The sequence below is a fragment of the Melospiza georgiana genome, chromosome 3, assembly GCF_028018845.1.
Source record: "Melospiza georgiana isolate bMelGeo1 chromosome 3, bMelGeo1.pri, whole genome shotgun sequence".
In the NCBI taxonomy this organism is placed as follows: Eukaryota; Metazoa; Chordata; class Aves; order Passeriformes; family Passerellidae; genus Melospiza; species Melospiza georgiana.
The window spans coordinates 1,806,824-1,826,238 of NC_080432.1; the positions used below are offsets into that span (position 1 = coordinate 1,806,824).

General features: G+C 48.8%; 1 protein-coding gene across 1 annotated transcript in view; it reads left to right on the plus strand.

Annotated features, from left to right (window-relative positions):
* The first annotated feature begins 5,701 nt into the window (after positions 1-5,701).
* The window catches only part of EXTL3 (exostosin like glycosyltransferase 3), a 159,151-nt gene continuing 145,437 nt past the window's right edge, over positions 5,702-19,415 (plus strand). Inside the window, exon 1 of the mRNA XM_058020364.1 lies at positions 5,702-5,772. The gene's annotated coding sequence lies outside the window, so the exon portion shown is untranslated. The remainder of the gene's footprint in view (positions 5,773-19,415) is intronic.

Genomic DNA, 19,415 nt, shown 5'->3' on the forward strand with positions numbered 1-19,415 from the left:
GAGCTCGTTAGAAGGGCCGGGCGCTAATTGGAGTGACGGCTCCGGAGCTGTGAGAAACCAGCGGCGGCACAATGAGGAGGTGCCGGCCGTTAACAGGTGCGGGGTCACCCCCGGGCGCCCCAAACCCCCTGACCCCGTCACTCGCTGCCCGCGGGCTCCGCTCCCCGCGGCTGCTGGGGAGGGATCTCCGTCCCCGAGCGGAGCGGCTGCCGCTGGAAGAGCTGTGAGCGGCAGGAATGAAAATTGTTTGTTTTTCGCTGGAAGCCCGGGCGGGAGGAGCCCCGGCGGTGACGGGGGGTGTCACAGGGACATCTCCGATCCTGCCTGGAGCAGCCGTAAATCTAAAATCGAATTCCCAGTGCTGCCTCCGGGGCTTTGCATCAGTCAGAGAAGTCGGATCGGGGGAGGTGCAGGAGCAGAAAAAGCTGCCCCGCCCCACGAGATCATGTGCTCAATACCGGCTCAAGCAGCTCCAGGCATCAGGAGAGCCCTTCCTCCTCCTCCTCCTCCTCCTCTCCCGCTGTAATCAGAGCTCCTTGGACAGAGATTGTTTCTCCTGCATCCCGTTTTCCCAGGGATGAACCATCCTTAAATGCTTTTCCTCCACCCCGGACAGTGGGGAATTGTTGGGGTTCTGTTAAAAGAGCTCTTGGAGCAGCGTTGGGCGCGGGGAGGATGTTCTGCTGCGCAGAGATGGAGGGATGCTCTTTCAGGAGAGGAATTGGTGCTTGGGATGCTCGCAGAATCCTCCGATGGTTCGAGCAGGGAGGTTTGGGAGGATGTGGGAGAAGCCACGATGCTGATCCAGGGCAGTTTGCCAGGATCCGCCGCAGCTTTTCCACCCAAACCGCGGGGCAGAACCCCCTGGGCTAACCTGGAGGAGGAAAATCCCCAGGGGAACGCGCGGGCTCCTCCCCGCCCGTGTGAGCACGACCCTGGGACACCGAGCACAGCCCGGGACGGCTGCGGAGAGCCAGCCCGGAGAAGCGGCGCCCCCGGAGGAACGGAGCCGGGATTTTTAAGGCAATAGTGCCACCCTGTGCACCGCGCGAGCCCCGGGCTCCCGGGGACACCGGCGGCACGAGTGGCACGGAGGGGTGGCACGCAGTGACACAGACACGCTTTATGAAAAATCTTTCCTTAGGATTTTTTCTCCTGAGAAGCTGAGAGGCCTCAGGAACAAAATGTGAACATTGATTATCTGCTGCTGTGGAATGCACCAGGTGCATCTGTGATGGGTCTCATGTGGTTGTTGCTAATTAATGGCCAATCACAGCCCAGCTGTCCAGACTGTCTCAGTCAGTCACAAACCTTTGTTATCATTCTTTTTCTATTCTTCGCCAGCCTTCTGATGAAATCCTTGCTTCTATTCTTTTAGTATAGTTTTAATATAATATACATAATAAAAGAAGAAATCAAGCCTTCTGAAACATGGAGTCAACATTCTCCTCTCTCCCCTCATCCTGGGACCCCTGTGAGCACCGTCACACACGCAGGAAGGTGGCGGTGATGGAACTGGGGACACATCCATGGGTGCAGCAGGAAAAAGGGTGGCGTTCCCATGCCAGCCCCTCGATCCCACTGCAGCTGGGATCCTGCAGAGGCCAAAAATGTCCCTTCAAATGTGGTTTGTAGGGACACTGTGAGAGCTGGAGAGTCGTGGAATGTGCAGAAATCGCATCAAACTCGGCGCTGCCTGGAGCTGCAGACGGGAGTTTCGTGCTGGTTTATGCTTTTCCCAACTTTTCTGGTGCCCTGCAGTGCCTGGGCCGCAGAGTGCCCTGCTCTGCTCCACGTCCTGCCCTGAGGGAGGCGTGAGGCATGGCCACGGCCGTGTCCCATCAGTGACCCTGCAGGAGGAGCCCCGGGACGGATCAGCACCACCTGGGAGAAAATCCCCCGTGGACCTGGGGTAATTTAATTGTCACAAATTGGCCTCTAGGAGGGCTGGGGGAAGCAATTGTTTCGTTCGTGGGTGCTGGGTGTCTCCCCACCACCCCCGAGAGCAGAAGGAACCCTGTGGGTGTCACCCGAGGGAGCCTCCAGGTGCAGCTCCAGCGAGAGGAGCACCAGGAGAACCGAGCAGAGCCATCTCTGCCATCGCTTAGCATGTTATTTGGATTTCTTCTCTCCTGGTCTCTTGATCACCTTGGTTTCAGCTCCCCAGCATTTCCCAGCACAGCAGATTTCAATCCCCCATCATGGCCCAGCTCCCTCCATGGCCACGTACCCCAGACTGCTTCAGGTGTCAAATGGGGGCAAGAAGCTTCCGGGACATTTTGAGGGTCAGGTTTTGCTATTTTGGTTCCTCCCCAAGTGTGCACACAGCTAAGGGCACAGGTACAAATCCACACACCGTGTATGGCCCCAGCAAGACTGTTGGGAAGGCATTCCCCCATCCTATAGGGTCCATATGGGATCCTCGGGCTGGAGGAGGGAGTTGTTTAAGGAAATTTCAAGGAAATTTCAAGGAAAGGAAATGTCAAGGAAATTTCAAGGAAAAGAAATGTCAAGGAAATGTCAAGGAAATGTCAAGGAAAGGAAATTTCAAGGAAATTTCAAGGAAATTTCAAGGAAAGGAAATTTCAAGGAAAGGAAATTTCAAGGAAAGGAAAGGAAATTTCAAGGAAAGGAAATTTCAAGGAAATTTCAAGGAAATTTCAAGGAAAGGAAATTTCAAGGAAAGGAAATTTCAAGGAAAGGAAAGGAAAGGAAATTTCAAGGAAAGGAAATTTCAAGGAAAGGAAAGGAAAGGAAAGGAAAGGAAAGGAAAGGAAAGGAAAGGAAAGGAAAGGAAAGGAAAGGAAAGGAAAGGAAAGGAAAGGAAAGGAAAGGAAAGGAAAGGAAAGGAAAGGAAAGGAAATTTCAAGGAAAGGAAATTTCAAGGAAATTTCAAGGAAATTTCAAGGAAATTTCAAGGAAAGGAAAGGAAAGGAAAGGAAAGGAAAGGAAAGGAAAGGAAAGGAAAGGAAAGGAAAGGAAAGGAAAGGAAAGGAAAAAGGAAATGGTCCCTGGGTCATGCAAATAAGTAATGGAGGAACAGCAGGGCATTTTGGGGAGACAGTTTTGCATGGAAACTCCAGTGCGCTGGAGATGCAGCCACTTCCCTCTCTTGGATTCCAAAGGCTGATCTTTAGGGAATAACAGGCATGAACCTCTTAGCTGGTGTGCTGTCAGTGCCTGTTGCTGATGAGCTGATTAAAATGGAGTGGAAAAGATTAAATTTGCCCCCCAAAAGGTACCCCAGGAGCTGCAGGGGATGGAGAGGAGGTGCTCCGTGCTGGCTTTGCTTTTCCCTGTCTGACCACACCTGGATGTCCCACAGAGATGATTCCAGCCTTTGTAATCTCCACAGATTCCATCACTGTGCTCCACTGGATTATCTGTGCCCGAGCTGCCACCTGGAGCTGTGGAAATGGTGCCAGGAAAACCAGTTAGAGGCAAAATTCCCCATAAAGGAGCCCCTATCCCATCCTTGGTCACTCCCCGGGGACATTCACAATGTTTTTCTTTATTTAAGCTGTTCAGAACAGTCTTTGCTGCTCTGGGCATGAGACTTGACAGACACACCAGGAAAACAAAAGATTTCCTGGGATTTGAGGAACACTTGCAGCCCTCCCCAGAATTTGGGCAAATGTTGATTGGGACAGGGCCCCTGATTGTCCACAGAGTCACATCCCTGCCCTGGGAACAAGCTGGAGCCTGTAGAGAGGCATCACAGGAACAGAGGAATTGGGTTGAAAAAGAAGCTTTTTGAGTCAGAACGAGCTCCTGGCAGGGTCTGAAATGTCACTTCACATCTGCAGCAGACACAAGGTGGCATCAGAAAGCCAAGTCCTTCCTGTGAGGCTTCTCTTGCCGTGGAAAAGGAGAGAGAGGAGTTCCAGGTGTGCACACACCTGATTGCTGTGCCTGAGTCCCTCAGCAATTCCCCTCTCCTTCACAGGGGGATCTTTTCCAGGTCTTGTCCATCACCTGCAGTTGCTTCTCCTGTCAGAAAACAATCCCAGGAATTACATTAGTGGGTCTTGATGCAATCTGGGAATGTGGATCAAGGCCTGTGAGGTCGCACTTTCAGAGTGGTATTTGGGCTTTAATCCCATTTTTGGGGTGATCCCACCATGGCTGGCTGTAGGATCATCATCCCACTGGGATCACCATCCCACTGGGCTCACCATCCCACTGGGATCATCATCCCACTGGGCTCACCATCCCACTGGGATCACCATCCCACTGGGATCATCATCCTACTGGGATCACCATCCCACTGGGCTCACCATCCCACTGGGCTCACCATCCCACTGGGATCACCATCCCACTGGGCTCACCATCCCACTTTCCCCAGGGTTTTGCTGAGTTATTGGTTGGCCTCTGAGCAGGATCCCCGAGCTGGGCTCAGCAGAGCAGTGCTGACCCAGGGAGGTCAGAACACAAAGTCTCGTTAATATTTAGGCGATTCTGCCACAGAGCTGCATTAATTATCCACCCAAGATGAATTAATTACCCACCTGAGATGCATTAATTACCTTTCCAAGCAGCCTGGGCACAGAGGAGAGGAGGAGTGGGGCTGTGACCCAGAGTCCCCAAACGCACTCTGGCCCCACATCCTCCTGCAACACCCTCGGGTACATCCAGTCCATCAATCCATACATTTCCAATCTATACATTTCCAATCCATCAATCTATACATTTCCAGTCCCTCTATCCATACATTTCCAGTCCCTCTATCCATACATTTCCAGTCCATTGATCCATACATTTCTATAACTACAGCCCACTCTGTTTGTGTGTCTGACAAGTTCTCACAAGGGGAATACTCTGAACCTCACACCTCCAGCCACGAGTTTCGCCCCAAGAGCTGATGTGCCCCAACATCTGCCCCTTCCTTTCCAAACCAGGGCTTCCCATTTATGTTCCAGAGGCGTTTTGGGTTCTGCCTGGGAATGGGCACAGAGAAAAGAAGGTTCTGGAGAGATTTTAGAGCCTCTTCCAGTGCCTAAAGGGGCTCCAGGAGAGCTGGAGAGGGACTGGGGACAAGGCATGGAGGGACAGGACACAGGGAATGGCTTCCCACTGCCAGAGGGCAGGGATGGATGGGATATTGGGAAGGGATTGTTCCCTGAGGGTGAGGCCCTGGCACAGGGTGCCCAGAGAAGCTGTGGCTGCCCCTGGGTCCCTGGAAGTGTCCAAGGTCAGGTTGGACAGGGCTTGGAGCACCCTGGGACAGTGGGAGGTGTCCCTGCCCATGGCAGGGGAGTAGAATATTGTGATATTTAAGGTCCCTTCTAAAGCAAAGCATTCTGGGATTCTAAGTTTTTACACAGGCACAAACATAAATAAATAAATAAATAAACAAATAAATAAATATGCATACCAGATATCAATAAAATTACATACATATACATACATATATGAATATATAAAATTTATAGATATATAAAATATATAATATATATATTTATATATTTTATATATATTCTATATATATGCATGTATATAACACCATCTATCCATACACAGCCATACATCGATACACATTTGTACCCTCACCCTATCAGAACCCCAAACCGCCCTGCGGGTCCCCCCGCGCCCCTTCCCCCCGAGGGGACCCCGCAGGCGGGAGGCGCCACCAGAGGGCACCGCGCCCCCATTTTTGGGCGCCGCTTCCCAGAATGCAGCGAGTGGGGCCGGGGGCTCCGCGGGCTCCGCACGCCGGGCTGCGGCCGCGGGGACAGCGCGGAGCTCCGCGGGGCAGCGCGGCCCCTCCGCCAGGTAAGCGCCGCTCCCCGGCACGCCTCGGACCGCACGGTGTTATTTCATTTCATTCCATGGTATGTTATTTTATTGGATTTATTTGCTGTTGTTTTTTTTAAATTTGAGTTTATTGGTTTCGCTTTTAATTTTTTCCGCATTTATTTAAATATTTTATTTCTTTATTTTATTCTACTTTATAATCACTCCCCGCCCCACAGGAGGGGCTCAGGCGGGGAGCAGCAGCAGCCCCTCCCGGGCTGGGTCCCTCTTGGAGGAGACCCATCCTCCTCCTCCTCCTCCTTTCCCTCCCTATCCCGGGATGGAGATGTCCCGGGGGATAAGCATGTCCTTGGGGCTGGGGGTGTTTGGGGACTGGGGTTTTTCCACTGGGGTGAACCCTGGCAGCTGCCTTTTTGGAGGGGGGAGTGGGCTTTTATCCAGGTCCCCAAAGTTGGGGGAAACTCGTGCTGGTGGCCCCGGGGTGGCAGCGGCTCCGCTCCCGCTGCGCCGGGATGGTGCAACATAAATTCAGTTTAATGTGACGGCTGCGATGAGCAGCGGGCGGGGGCTGCTCTGCCCCCGCTGAAAGTTGCGTTCGAGTTTGGCAATTTGGGCCGTGGGGAACATTGGAGGCTTTGGGAGGGTTTCTGTGGAACAAGGAGCGATCCCTGCAGGGAGGGAGCCGGGAATGGTCAGAGGGGAGGCGAGCGATGCCCGGGAGCTGAGGAATGGGTTTGGCTGCCCTTAAAGAGAAATCTCGGCAGCGCCGGGGTCGTGGTGCCTTCACGGTTCAGCTACGGCCGCGTTAACTCTGTGTGTGGGATGAGAACCAGAGCAGAGCAAAAGGACTTGGAGAAGTCAGGATGCTCTGGTCCCTTGGATCTCGGGGTGCTCAGGACTCGCCATCTCTCTGGAGCTGTCTTTTGAGTTGGTTAAAAACCTGGTTTGCACGAAAGCTCCCACACAGAGCAGCATGAAAGAAATTTCTCCTGAGCCAGCAAGGGAAATTGGACCCGAGCTAAAGCAAATAAACTTGAATTTCATCATGCTGGGGCTGGGTTTCTTTGTGTTCCGCTTTGCTGTGGGCAGCCCGGGCTTCCCACAGCCCCGTCCAACCTTCACCTTCAAATGTGCCTCAGTGGCCGAGCAAAGAAACTTCTGCTCTTTCGTGCAAACCCCGCTCCCCGCGGAGGCTGCTCTGTGCTCTGCCTCCCTCGGGCTTTTCTCGGCGTGTTTCTCGCCTGGCTTGCTGCAGGAAGGGGCTTTGCAGCTTTCTGCTCCAGGCTCAGATGCCGCAGACGTGGAGAGTGCGAGCATGGCTGACCTGGCAGGGCTGTGCGTCAGCCGGAGCCCTGCGCTCCGCTCCGCTCCGCCCGGGGAAGCGCCGGCTCCGCGGGCAGGGAAAGGTGCTGAAAAGGAGGGGAAATGGGAAATTTATCCCTGCTGAAAGCAGAAGGTGCTGAGGTGTTTCTCTGCAGACCTGGCCAGGTCTGGGTGCTGGAGCCCAGCTGTGTCCCAGGGATCCTGTCCAAAGCAGGAGCTGAGGGGATTTCAGGGGTGGAGGTGCTGGTGCACATCATTGTGAGGAGACTATAAATGGATAATTTTATCCCTGCTGAAAGCAGAAGGTGCTGAGGTGTTTCTCTGCCCGTCCCCATTGCTGCAGACATGGCCAGGTCTGGGTGCTGGAGCCCAGCTGTGTCCCAGGGATCCTGGGAATGTGGCTGTCCAAAACTGAGGGGATTTCAGGGGTGGAGGTGCTGGTGCACATCATTGTTAGCAGACTATAAATGGACAATTTTATCCCTGCTAAAAGCAGAAGGTGCTGAGGTGTTTCTCTGCAGACCTGGCCAGGTCTGGCTGCTGGAGCCCAGCTGTGTCCCAGTCATCCTGTCCAAAGCAGGAGCTGAGGGGATTTCAGGGGTGGAGGTGCTGGTGCACATCATTGTTAGGAGGCTATAAATGGATAATTTTATCCCTGCTGAAAGCAGAAGGTGCTGAGGTGTTTCTCTGCCTGTCGCCATTGCTGCAGACATGGCCAGGTCTGGGCGCTGGAGCCCAGCTGTGTCCCAGGGATCCTGGGAATGTGGCTGTCAAAGCAGGAGCTGAGGGGATTTCAGGGGTGGAGATGCTGGTGCACATCATTGTTAGGAGACTATAAATGGTCCCAGAGAAACCTTGGGGTAAGAGTTTTCTCCCTGCTGGGAGAGGCTGTGCAATCCCAGCAATGCAGGATGGGCACTTTGTGTGCAGGAGTGAGGAGGAGATGCAGTCCAGTGCCATCAGAGATGGGGAAATGGGGTATTAGCAGGGAAAAAATAATTTAAAAATCAAAATTAATTGATGTGTTGTGCTCTATGTGCTTTTTAAAATAAATAAGGGGGGATGCAAGCCTGTTGATTCCATAACAAAGGCCTGGGAGAACCTGTGGCTTCTCTGCTGCCCTGCCAGCGCAGAATTTATTGGTGAGACATAAAATCACTGCAATTCATTAAATGCATTCCATCCTCTCACAAGAAAACAGATTAAATGTAGGTGCTGATGTCTCAAGTGCCTGTGAAATGCTGTTACATGGGCAGAGAGGGAAGATTTTGACACATTGCACAGGTTCCATCCATTAGTCGTAATATTTCCACAGCGTGCCACACGTGCACTCACATTTTTGTGTAAATGGATGCATGGGAAGCAAATTCAGAGGTGACACAAGGGAATGTGGAGAAACTCAGGTGGGTTTTTCCCTGCAGGACCCTCTGTCATCCAAGAGGGACCTCCATTTGTGGCTGCTTTCTTTTTTCTGATCCATTTTTGGCTGCTTTGTACCAGTCTTCCTGCTTTGGAGGGAGGGAGGGAGGGAGGATGGAAATGTTGCAATTCTCGTTGAAGAGTTTGACATTTTGTAGCAGATAAAGCCAAATGCAGACAGTTGCTTCGGTTTGGCTCCTTTTTGCTGAGTTTGAGGGAAGGCAGGATGGGATTCAGGCTGGAGGTGGAGAAAGGAGGTGGCACATACATCCCTCATGTCACAGTGGCATCCAGCTCTGGTGTTTTTAGCAGGCATACATCTCTGGGAACAGGCTCTTTCCAACTGGTTTTGTGCCCAGAAACTTGAATCACTCATATCCAGCAAAAATATGAAGGTGAGGGAACATCTGCTCCCGTATCACTGACGTCAGTTTTTGTGGCAGCTGTGATTTGGTCACTGGGGATCCCAAAAAGGATTTTGTGACTGTTGTGAGCTGAAGGTTCACAACTGTTACCTTTATTTCTTCTATTTTTCTGTCTCCCTGGGGAATGAGAAAGGGTTTCCAGTCCCATGTCAGCATTGGTTTTTATTGTATCTCTGGTGGGTTCTGGAAGGAGCTGCCTGGAAATGGTCAAGCAGAAGTTTTATGGCTCTTGCAGCAGGACCAGGAGAGGTCCTGGTGGTCCTTCAGATGCTCGAGGTTGTCACATGGATGTTCACATCTGCTGACTGCTCCCAGCCAGGGATGGCTCTTTCCAGATGTGCCATTTTTTGGGTTTCTTCCCCCAAAATCCCCTGGATTTTCCACAACTGGGAAAGTGTCCAGTTGCAGAAGGAGATGGAGCTGCTCTCTGGGCTGTGTCACATCCCTGCCCTTTTTGTATTCCCTTGGAAAAATCAGAGAGTTTTCTATGGAATGTGGCCCAGGGATGCTTTTTCCTTCAGAATGAGTCTGAACTTGCCCAGTTCAGCTGCAAAACCCTCAGCTGCTTGCATGGGCCACTCTTTAAAAACAAAGGCACTCAAAAAACTGTTATTTTCCCCCAAAAATAGCTTTGGTGGCTGTGACTGTCACTGAGTCACATTCCTGGTGTTTAAATGACGGCTTTGTTCCTATTAGTTAAGAAGGCAATTATTATGATAGGAAATTAACAGGAAATTGTTAAACGAATTAATTCAATTAATGGGAAATGTTAACGAGCATCTGCCCTTCTCTGGGGCTGCCTGTGTCCACTCCAGATATCAGAGGGAGCTGGGGGGCCCAGATTGGCCACGTGGCTCCACAAGGGGACCGTGTGCTGGCCAGCCCAGCCAAGTGGCTGCCGTGGCAAGGGGAGCATCCAGCTCTCAGCAGGGGCTGGCAGCAAAGCCAGGCTCGCCTTTGGCTCATCTGGCCGGGAGGTGGGAGCGTGTCCTGGTGCCAAAGAGGAGAAACTCCTTAGTTCTGAAATAGGGCAGGAGGAGGAATCGCTGCCAGCGATGCACAGGGGCTGGAAGGAGGCAAAAAGGGTGATGGAAATCACTCACCAGCCCTGATGCATCTCCAGCGTGGCCTTGGGAACAGATCCACCTTCAGATGGTCTCAAAATGGCAAAAAATCTGATGTTCCTGGCTGCTTTGAGTGCCACTGCCCTCATCTGCTGTGATCCTGTCCCAGACTTCCACTGAGTCCTGGCTCTGGACTTGGTTTGCCAATCTGAGATTTCTTCCAAGAAAATTCAGAAAACTCTGAAAATTTCAAACAAAAGCCCAAGCAATTCTTTCTCTTGCAGCTTTCATTTCACAGTTCACCTCCCTTTCTGGCTGCAATTCCTGCTGGGGCTTCTGGCTTCCTAGAGAAAGGGTAAAAAAAGAAAAAAAGAAAGCAGGCATTTAATAATAGATCAAAAATGAGATTATGCAGTAAGTCAGCCCTCCCCTTCCCAAAATGCAACCAAAGAAATTGCAAATCACCTTGAAAAAGGAAAGGAAAACAGTGTAGATCAAACCCAATGTTAAGTATGGATGAGGTGTTTATATTTTATTTAATGGCTGTGTTCTGTCCTAGAGCAGCCACCCTCCCCTGAATTCCTGTTTGTGATTAATTAAACAGTAGAGATGAACTGGGATGGGGCAAATTCAGTGGATCTCCAAATGGGAATGCACAGGTTGGCTGTTTGCTGTAGCTGGAGGCAGCTCCCAAAACCCTGGAGGTTTGATGAGAGGCTCCTTGTCCATCCCTGATGACTCTGGGCCAGTCCTGACCACGTTTGGTGCAGCACTGGGGTCACCGAGGAAACCCAAGGGGCTTTGTGCCAAAGGAGTGGGTGCCAGCAGAAGGGCCATGATGGAGGGAAGAGGTGATTATTAATCACGGCTAATTAGTCACCAGCCAGGCTAGGCTGCCCTGGGAAGCTGGGCAAGCCCCAGCCTGGGCCAGTGCTCAGCCAAGGCTTGATGAGACACGACTGCCCTGGAGAGGAGGCTCAGCCCTGGCGCTGGGCATCGAGGCTCTCAGCCCCAGGCCTGTTCTTTTTGCTGTGAATCCTCTGGCTCTTTCAGCTTTGGGTTTGGTGGGGCCAGACACGGGAGGGTGGGAGCTGAGATGGGCCCGTGGGCAATGTCTCCTGCTGGATCATCCCAGAGGTCTCAGAGCCAGCGTGGATGGTGTGTGTCCCAGGAGTGCAGGCTCTGCTGGGCCGGGCTGGGAGGAGCTGCCAGGGGAAGGCTCTGGCTCTTGCACGGTGGCTCCACCAGGACAGCAGAGGACCTTGAACCCCCCTGAGATCCTGTTTGCACCACTGATGAGTAAAATATCAAGAGGGCAAGAGGCACAGAGAGTGCTCTCCCATGTCATCCTTGTCCAACGTGGATAACCCATCCTGGGTCATGCCATGAGGATGAACCTCCACACAAGACCATGTTGGAGCAACCTGGTCTAGTGAAAGGTGTCTCTGTCCTTGGCAGGGGTTGGAGTGAGATGAACTTTTAGGATCTCTTCCAACAGAAGCCACTACACGTTTGTATGATTCTATAAATTTATATAAATTTTCTTGCTAAATCACCCACTTTGAAGCACAGAAGGTGCCACAGCCCCTCTCTGTGAGAAGAAGAGGCTGAGGAGCCACATCCATCACAGCTCTGGGGGTGAGGGCAGGGCAAGGAGAGAACAGGAGCAGCAATCCCGTGCTGGGTTTGGCACATGGGGCTGGGAATGTTCACCAAGGGCTGCCAGAGCACCAGATGAGGCAGAAGTTGCTGGAAATCACCACTCCCATGTGTGATTAGCATCCTCCAAGGTGTTCATTCATCTTCCTTGTCACCCTCTTGGTCTTAGCTTTCTACTTGTAGAGTTGGAGAAGAATCTGTTTCATCACCTGCTGGGCTGCTGCTCTTCTTGTTTATTCCCCAGAAGGAAGAAAATTAGATGTGCCAGAGATGAAACTTTAAAAAAATAAATAAATCCAGACTTTGGAAACAACCACTTGGAGACAGAATGAGCCTCAACAAGAAAATATTTGTCTTCCACCTTTTTCTGAGACTGGCTGGGACTAAAGTGCAGGGAGAAGACAGGGCAAGGTTTACTTTCTTTTAATTTCAAATATATTCTTAAAACAGAGCAGTTGGAATTCCCTTTTTTCCTTGAAGTTGCTTTGCCAAGTTTGGGTGGAGAAACTCAGCCAAAAGCCTTGCCTTGGTGGACATGGGATGGAGGCAGGAACACATTTATTTTCTTTATTTACCTATTTTTACCAGGGAGGCCCTGGGGCAAACAGCAAAGCCGTGGCATGCAGGCAGCAGGGAGCACTTTTCCCTCCCAATCCCTTTTCCCAGCACCAACAAGATCAGCACTGAAGATACACAATTGAGTCAGCAATGCAGATGCCATCAAATGTCTGCTTTATTCCAGAGCATGAATCAGAGCAGTGTCAGAGCCTCAGATCTGCATCTCCTGATAAGAGTGCAGTTACCTCTGAGGGAAGCAAACACGGTGAAATCCCATTATCCTGCCTCCTGCAAGCAGGGTATGTATCCCAAGGGTGTATATCCCTATAACTCACTAGGGTATATATCCCTATAACTCACTGGGAGCAGCACTGCTGATTTTAATGCAACTTCTGCTGCAGCACGTGCAGACTGCTGTTTTTTAAATTTTTAAAATATTTTTAAATCCCATGCCCTGGAGCCAAAAGATGTTGTAGGTTTATTATCTGTTTGTATTGGATGGGACCAGCATGGCTATGTGTACATACATATGTATGAGAATGTATAAATATGAGTATTTTCTGGAGCACAAGCTGTCTGTGTTAAGCCCAGTTAGACCAGTAAGAGCAGCCTGTGCCACCAGTCCAGGTGCTGGTTGCTCACTCCATGTGCTTTCCCAATGTATGATATCCTTGGAGAAAAAAATGGATTCACTTCATTTGACTCTCCAACCATGCTTTTACCTCCAAAACAATCTTAATTTCAAGGTTTAAAATCTTTCCCTTTCAGTTTGCTGTGGGAATCACATGAAGAATGAAACCCATTGCACCCAGAAGTTCTCTGCTTCTCCCCTGCAGGACTTTTCCATGCCCAGCTCTGTGACAGGCCAGCTCAGTGACAGAGTTTCCTGCTATTGTTCCACGGGGCCAGCTGCTGGCTCCCTCCACAAGGGTTATGTGTGGTCACTGCCTTTTGCATCATTGCCTCTTTTCTCCTGATCCCAGGGCTCCAGCTGCGTTCTGTTCCTGCTGCAGTCCCCATTCTGCACCTGGCCTGAAAAGCCTCAGTGGGATGGAAGGAGGCCTGCACTAGTGCAGTTTATATCCCCTAAAAACAGACACAACACTGAAATTTTGCTAAAATCTGTCTGGATTGCCCCCAAAGGACATGTGGAGCTGTTTAAAAGACATTTATGCCACCGTGGTGGTGGTGGAGGCAGAGAAGGATAATTTTCACCTCAGATTCCTCTTTTGAGGGGCTTGTTTGTTCCTTGGGGTTTTTCTGCCCCAGAGACTACAGAAGTTGAGGGGATAAAAAGCACTTCTGTGGTTTTCCATCTGTAGATTTGAGGGAAAATGAGTTCAAATCCACCACCTTGAGCTGCATCATAAATCTCAGTGCAGAAACATGGAGCCTGGACATTAATAATTAGGAGCTTGCACAATAAAGGACTGGAATATTTCACAAGTGACACACCATCTTTGGATCCAGCTGATGCTGTGCAGAGATCTGTGTGAAAGTTCTGTGCAGCCAAGGTGCAGAAGTTTTTGCTCCCATTTTTGCCTCTTGAAGAAGAAGAAGATGGGAAGGAAAAATCAGGTTGCACCCCCAAAGTATTCACTAAAGCTCAAGTATGGGAGTTTTAATGTTTCCCTCTATTAGAAAGTGTTTGTATGTGCTGAAAGAAAATTATGCCAATTAATAGTTATCCTTTCCCAGCTTCCCACGTCTTGAAATCACTCCAGTTCAGCCAAGCTGCTTCCTATCAAACTTCACAAAAAAAGAAAGGATCTGCTGGGCTGTGACTGAACATGAGCAATGTTACTCCCCAGGGGTTTGTGTCCCTGAGGTTTGAGGGCTGCAGGAAAAGGGCTGTGAGATGACAAACGGAACTCCACAGTTGTTCATTCATGCTCCAGCAAAGCTTTGGTTTGGGTTGTAGATATTTCCCAGCCACGAGGCTGAAATCTCAGCAGCTGTAATGTGAATATTCTTCACCTTTTTTTGTTAATGCAGTTTGGAGTAATTGGAGGGCTGGTGATGTTTTGAGCAATTTATCCACCTGGGAAATGATGACCTTGGATTTATTCAATCAAATATTATCAAGATTAAGAGTGCAAATAGCTGAGCTTGTCAGTCACAAGGAATTGTGTTGCAGCCTGGGCTCAAATCCATCACCTGAAACCAGGGGACTCTGGCAGGATATTCTTCATTCATCAGCAAGAGGCATCACAGCAAGATCATTTCACTGTAATTCATCAATTTATCAGGCTGCTCAATTAAGTGGGGGCTGGAGAGAGGATAGAGGGAATGTTCTGTCTGTTCTAATGAATCTTTGACCACCTGAGGACTTTTTTGCTCCTTGCTCTTTTCATGTTTCATGTTGCCTTGAAGGCCTTGTTAAAAGGAAAACATAATCACAATGGTGGTGCAGAGAGGCTTAAAGAATTAAAAGAATTGATGAGTTAGAGCTTTTGCTCTACCTGATTGTCACTGATCTGAGCCTGGCAACCACAATCTGAAGAAACCTTGGAGAATCTTGGGTGGACTTATGGAAGAAAATGACTGAAGTGAGACTTTGTGCAGCCTGGAGTAAAGGGATGGACCTTTAGGTCCATCTGAGCTCTATTCTTCTGTGTCTGTGGTGCAACCCCAAGCTTGTTGGTGAAGCATTTTAATGGGAATGTGGTGCAGGCTCTGACTGGGAGGGTCCTGGCTGCCATCAGCTGCCCTGGGACATTGGCAGTGTCATTCTGCTGCTGGCTGATGCCAAAAATCTGCGTTGGTGGTTTCTTTATCAGTGTGGTATTTTAGACATTTGGCCAAGTTCATCCAAACGCTGATTCTTCTGCGTGGTTACACCTAAATCTCTAGGTTGTTTCACTGCTTGGGATCTCTGCTCAGATCTGTGACACAAAACCCAACATCTGCGTTGTTCTGTTACAAAATGAGCCCCTCTCTCACCCAATCACCCCAACAACTTCTGAACCTGCCAGTCTGTTTCAGGCAAGCCTGAGGAAGAGGCGCTGGGCTGAGGGGTAATGAAGGTTGTGTAAGTTCATGAAAAACAGGCGTGAGGGATAGCCCAGGTACTCACAGAGCCTCGGGGCAGGGTGGAGCTCCAGCTGGATACCAGACAGTCCCAGGAGGGAGGGAGGGAGGGAGATCTTCCAGCTGTTCATGGGCTCCACCAACGGGAGCCAGAGCAGGGCCCTTCGCTGCCCTGGCACACCTCAGGCCCGTGGATGCCCATCTCTGTTTGCAATAAAACCGGTTTTCAGTTTAAATGCAGTGGCAGTTTGGGCAAAAGTAGCCCGGAGTGAGGTGTAGCTGCTCCTCTGCTTTCTGCAGAAACACAGCAAAAGGCTTGAGCAAGCCCAAACACTCCGGATCAGGAAAGCATTTCCTCCCACCTGGATTCTCACGTGTCCTGTTGTTTTCTTTCAACAAAAGCAAGAGAAAGGGAGAATTCATTTGAATTTAATGCTAAAATATCTCCAAAAAGATGAAGCAAAAGGAACTGTTAGAAAGAGGGATAGGTGAAGATTAAAACCACTTTATTTCTCTCCTTGTCCCTTGCACACTCATTATACATATACATAGCCTGATCTTGTGCTAAACAGGAAAATAAATTGTAAAGGAGACAATGCAAATCAGGATGAAAGGAGAAATAAAAAAGAGCCTGAGTCAGGTCTGCTCTGCTTATCTGAGCTGAGGGGGAGCCTGCCTGGTGCTCCTGACAGATTTTTTCAGGCAAGATAATGCATTGGGTTGATGACAGTTTATGAGATAGACTTCGAGGGGTATGAAAATTGCTGGTAGGTACTTGAATGGCTCTGACTGCACGGAGTGAATTGGAGTCGAGGCGCAACAATTTCCCTAAAGCTGTGCAGATTAACATAAAAATACCAAGGAAGTCCAATCTTTGAATTTTTATCTGCTTCAGCTCGAGAGAGTCAAATAGGGGCATTACAGAAGTGCCATCCATTTGAATCGATTGTCACCGCAGCTTTTGTGGAAAGGCTGCATCTGGGCTTATTGATAACGTTGTTGAGGTGCTTAGAAACACAAGTGTGTTGGGTTTGTTTTCCCTTTAGTAACTTATTCTTGTTTCTGGCATTTTGTTGAGGTATTTTTTAGTTCTGGTCTCCTCTGGAGATCTCTGCTGAGCTGAGCATTGGTAACAGAGATGCTCTGTGCATCTTTTCTCCAAGATATTGCCATAAACCTGAATCTGTTTCAAAGCTTTCTTGTAAATTTTAAGGTGATTTGCTGGAGGAAAAACTGAGATGAAGGAGAGAATCTAAGAATTGTGATTTACCAACCTTTTAGTGAGGAGGCTTAGCTAGGTGCTTTTATTCCTTGTTTAAACCATATAAGCTGAAAGGCAAGTTTAGTGGCCAGAACCTCCTGTTGGTCTCCATCCTAGCATCACTTCACCCATTTTAGTTCTGCTGCTGCTTTGCTGCTCCCTGCCTGCACAAAGATACAAAATCAGCCTCACACATTACAGAAGTAACTTCAGATGTGAAGTTTCAGGTTTGGGGACAAGTGTTTTAGGCCGTAGATGTGTCCTGCTGTCAAAGAAACACGAGGCAAATTCCACCTACTGAGGGGGCTGTGTCACTGCGAGCCTCGTGCTCCTCTGGTTTCAAAAATTGCTTTTTAGGAGCTGTGGCCAATGACTTCACCGTTTTGCCTTTGTTCTGATCTTTATAAACAGTTCCTGCACCTAAGGAGGTGGTTGTGAGAATTAGTCACTGGCTTTAGAGCCCTTTGAAGGCTGCAAGTGGTAGATTACAGCTCAGTGTTTATTAATGCCATGGCTTAATGTGATGAGAACGTTTCCCAGCCCAGCTGGTTGCAGTGAGGGCTTTGCCTCACTGATCTCCTCCAGCTGTGCCAGCTGTGCCAGCTGTGCCCCCCCATTACCTGGCCCATCTCACCTGATCCATGGGCTGCAGCAGCAGGAGCCTTCCCTCTCCACACTCCCCCAGCAGGTTCTGCTTCCCCTGGCATCCTGCCGCAGCACAAGCCAAGTTTAAATCTGGTTCTGTGTTTTTGGCTTCGTTCCTTCAAAATGTTTTCAATTTTCTTGGCTTTAACTGATCCCAGTGGCATCTTTTTATGATGCACTTTATTCTACTGCTTCGAGTGCAATAACACTCCTAAAGTTCAGTCTATTTTTAATTACCAAAAAAAAAAAAAAAAAGAAAAAAAAAGGCAGAGTATAGCATTGTTCTGTCACTGGTAGTGGGAGAAAGGGAGGATTTTTCTTCATCTTTAAATTTGATTTGATTTAAATCTCTGTGTATGTAGTGGGTTTTGCTGTAATCGGAAGGGCAGATGGTTGTTTGCTCTTGCACTCTTGGGAGCCAATCGTGGTATTGATTAAACAAAAGCATTGCCATGTGTTGGGGGATCTCAGAGTGCTTCGGGACTGGTGAATGAAGATTTGGACAATGTTATCACTTTCTCTGCTTCCCTCTCTGATGAGGAGGCTGAAGAAACTTTGCAAGGCTGACACTGAGGTAATGCTTGCTGGGACAGCTCCTGACCTGCACATGTAGCAGTTCATGTGCACAGCTGGGTCAAACCCTCCCCACAGCAGCTGCAGGAGAGATTCCCATGTTTGTTCTCCACTTTGCCCCTCTCCCTGAGCTCCGTTTGGCTGCTCTTGCACAGGAAAATCCTCCTTGCCTGTGGCTGCTGTGGTGGTGTCAGCCCATGGATTTCTGCAGTTCCTCTGCAGGCATGGATTTGTGGGGAGAGAAAAAAGGATGGGAGGAGGACAGTGGCTGTGTTTGGGTTGTGTGAGTGTCCTCTCCTTGACAGGTAGGTTAAAGAAAATGTTTAGCCAAGTGGTTTTTGCCACTTTTCATTTTACTTGCGCATCAGCTCTTCCTTTGCATGAGAATAGGAATTAATTTTGTTTCAAGTTCTGGAAACCTGAAGACATGCTGAATAGGTAGAAGTTTGTTCTATTTATAGGTTGGAGAATTTCTTTGTACAATAAACCAGTTTGTTTTAATTTAAACTATGTATTCAGCATATTTAGCTTAATTTTATTTAACTACAAGTTCAACATGTCTTTTTCATTGTTTTTCAAATTTCTCACATAAACCCAAAGTACAATGAAAAAGTCAGACTAGTCATTAAGAAACTTCATTTACCATTTTTAACATCAAATGTGTTGACTTGCATAGTTTATTAATTTTTACAGATGCCCAACTGTAAAAATAGGACAGCTTTGCAGTTCAGGCAAAGGCCTGATTTATGAAGACATATGTCTTTGTTGTTCTCCACAAGCAAAAATAAGCCTTTCATTAAAGAAAAAAAACCCCAAAAAATGCAAAGCAAGAGAGTTTAAATCAATCAGAATTGAAGTATTTTGCTCCTGTTTTGCATCAATAAATCCTGCATTAAAGGCAGAAAAGGCAGGATGGTTGAAGAAGGATTGGCAGGCAGGTTAGCAGTAGTGTTCCTCATGGACTGGTCCCAGGCCTGGTGTTAATCCAGGTATTGACTAATGATAGAGCAGAAATTAATGGGATTTGGAGGTGTCATAAAAAGAGGAAAACCAGGAGATCCCAGGAGAAGAATGACTGACTTTGGGACCATTTGTCTGTAAGCAAATGTGAGTTCTTGTAATGCAAACTCTGAGAGAAAGCTGGGGCTTCTGTGTGGGCATTGGGATGTATTAATCAACCACAGGATAAATCTGATGTCCTGATGATAAAAATATGTCTGGGATCACATTTGTCACCTGAATTATTCCCACCGGTGACAAAGAAATGTGAATGCCACTGCAAGAGGTTTTAGTGAGGCATGGCTGAAAATGCATTCTGCATTCCTTGTCCATAGGAGAGAGATTGATTCCAGCTGGAAAAGGAGCAGCTGAGGGCATCTGCTGGAAATGATCTGGAGAACAGAGAATCTGGCTCCCAAAATGATTGAAAGAACCTGGATGGTGATGTGGTGACAAAAAAAGGCAGAGAAAAATTAGATTCCTCCTCTATAAATACACTGGTGTAAATACCAGAGAGGGAGAAGAGTTATTTAAGTTAAATGACAATTCTGGCACAAGAACAAAAGGCTCTGAAAAAGTTTAGGCTGGAAAAGAGCAGAATAGTTTCAAACCCAGGGAGGTGCTTGGAGAGCCTTCCAATGGGAATTGTGTAAAGGGCTAAAAACCTGATTGCTGTGAAGATGGAGCCTGATAAATGTATTAATG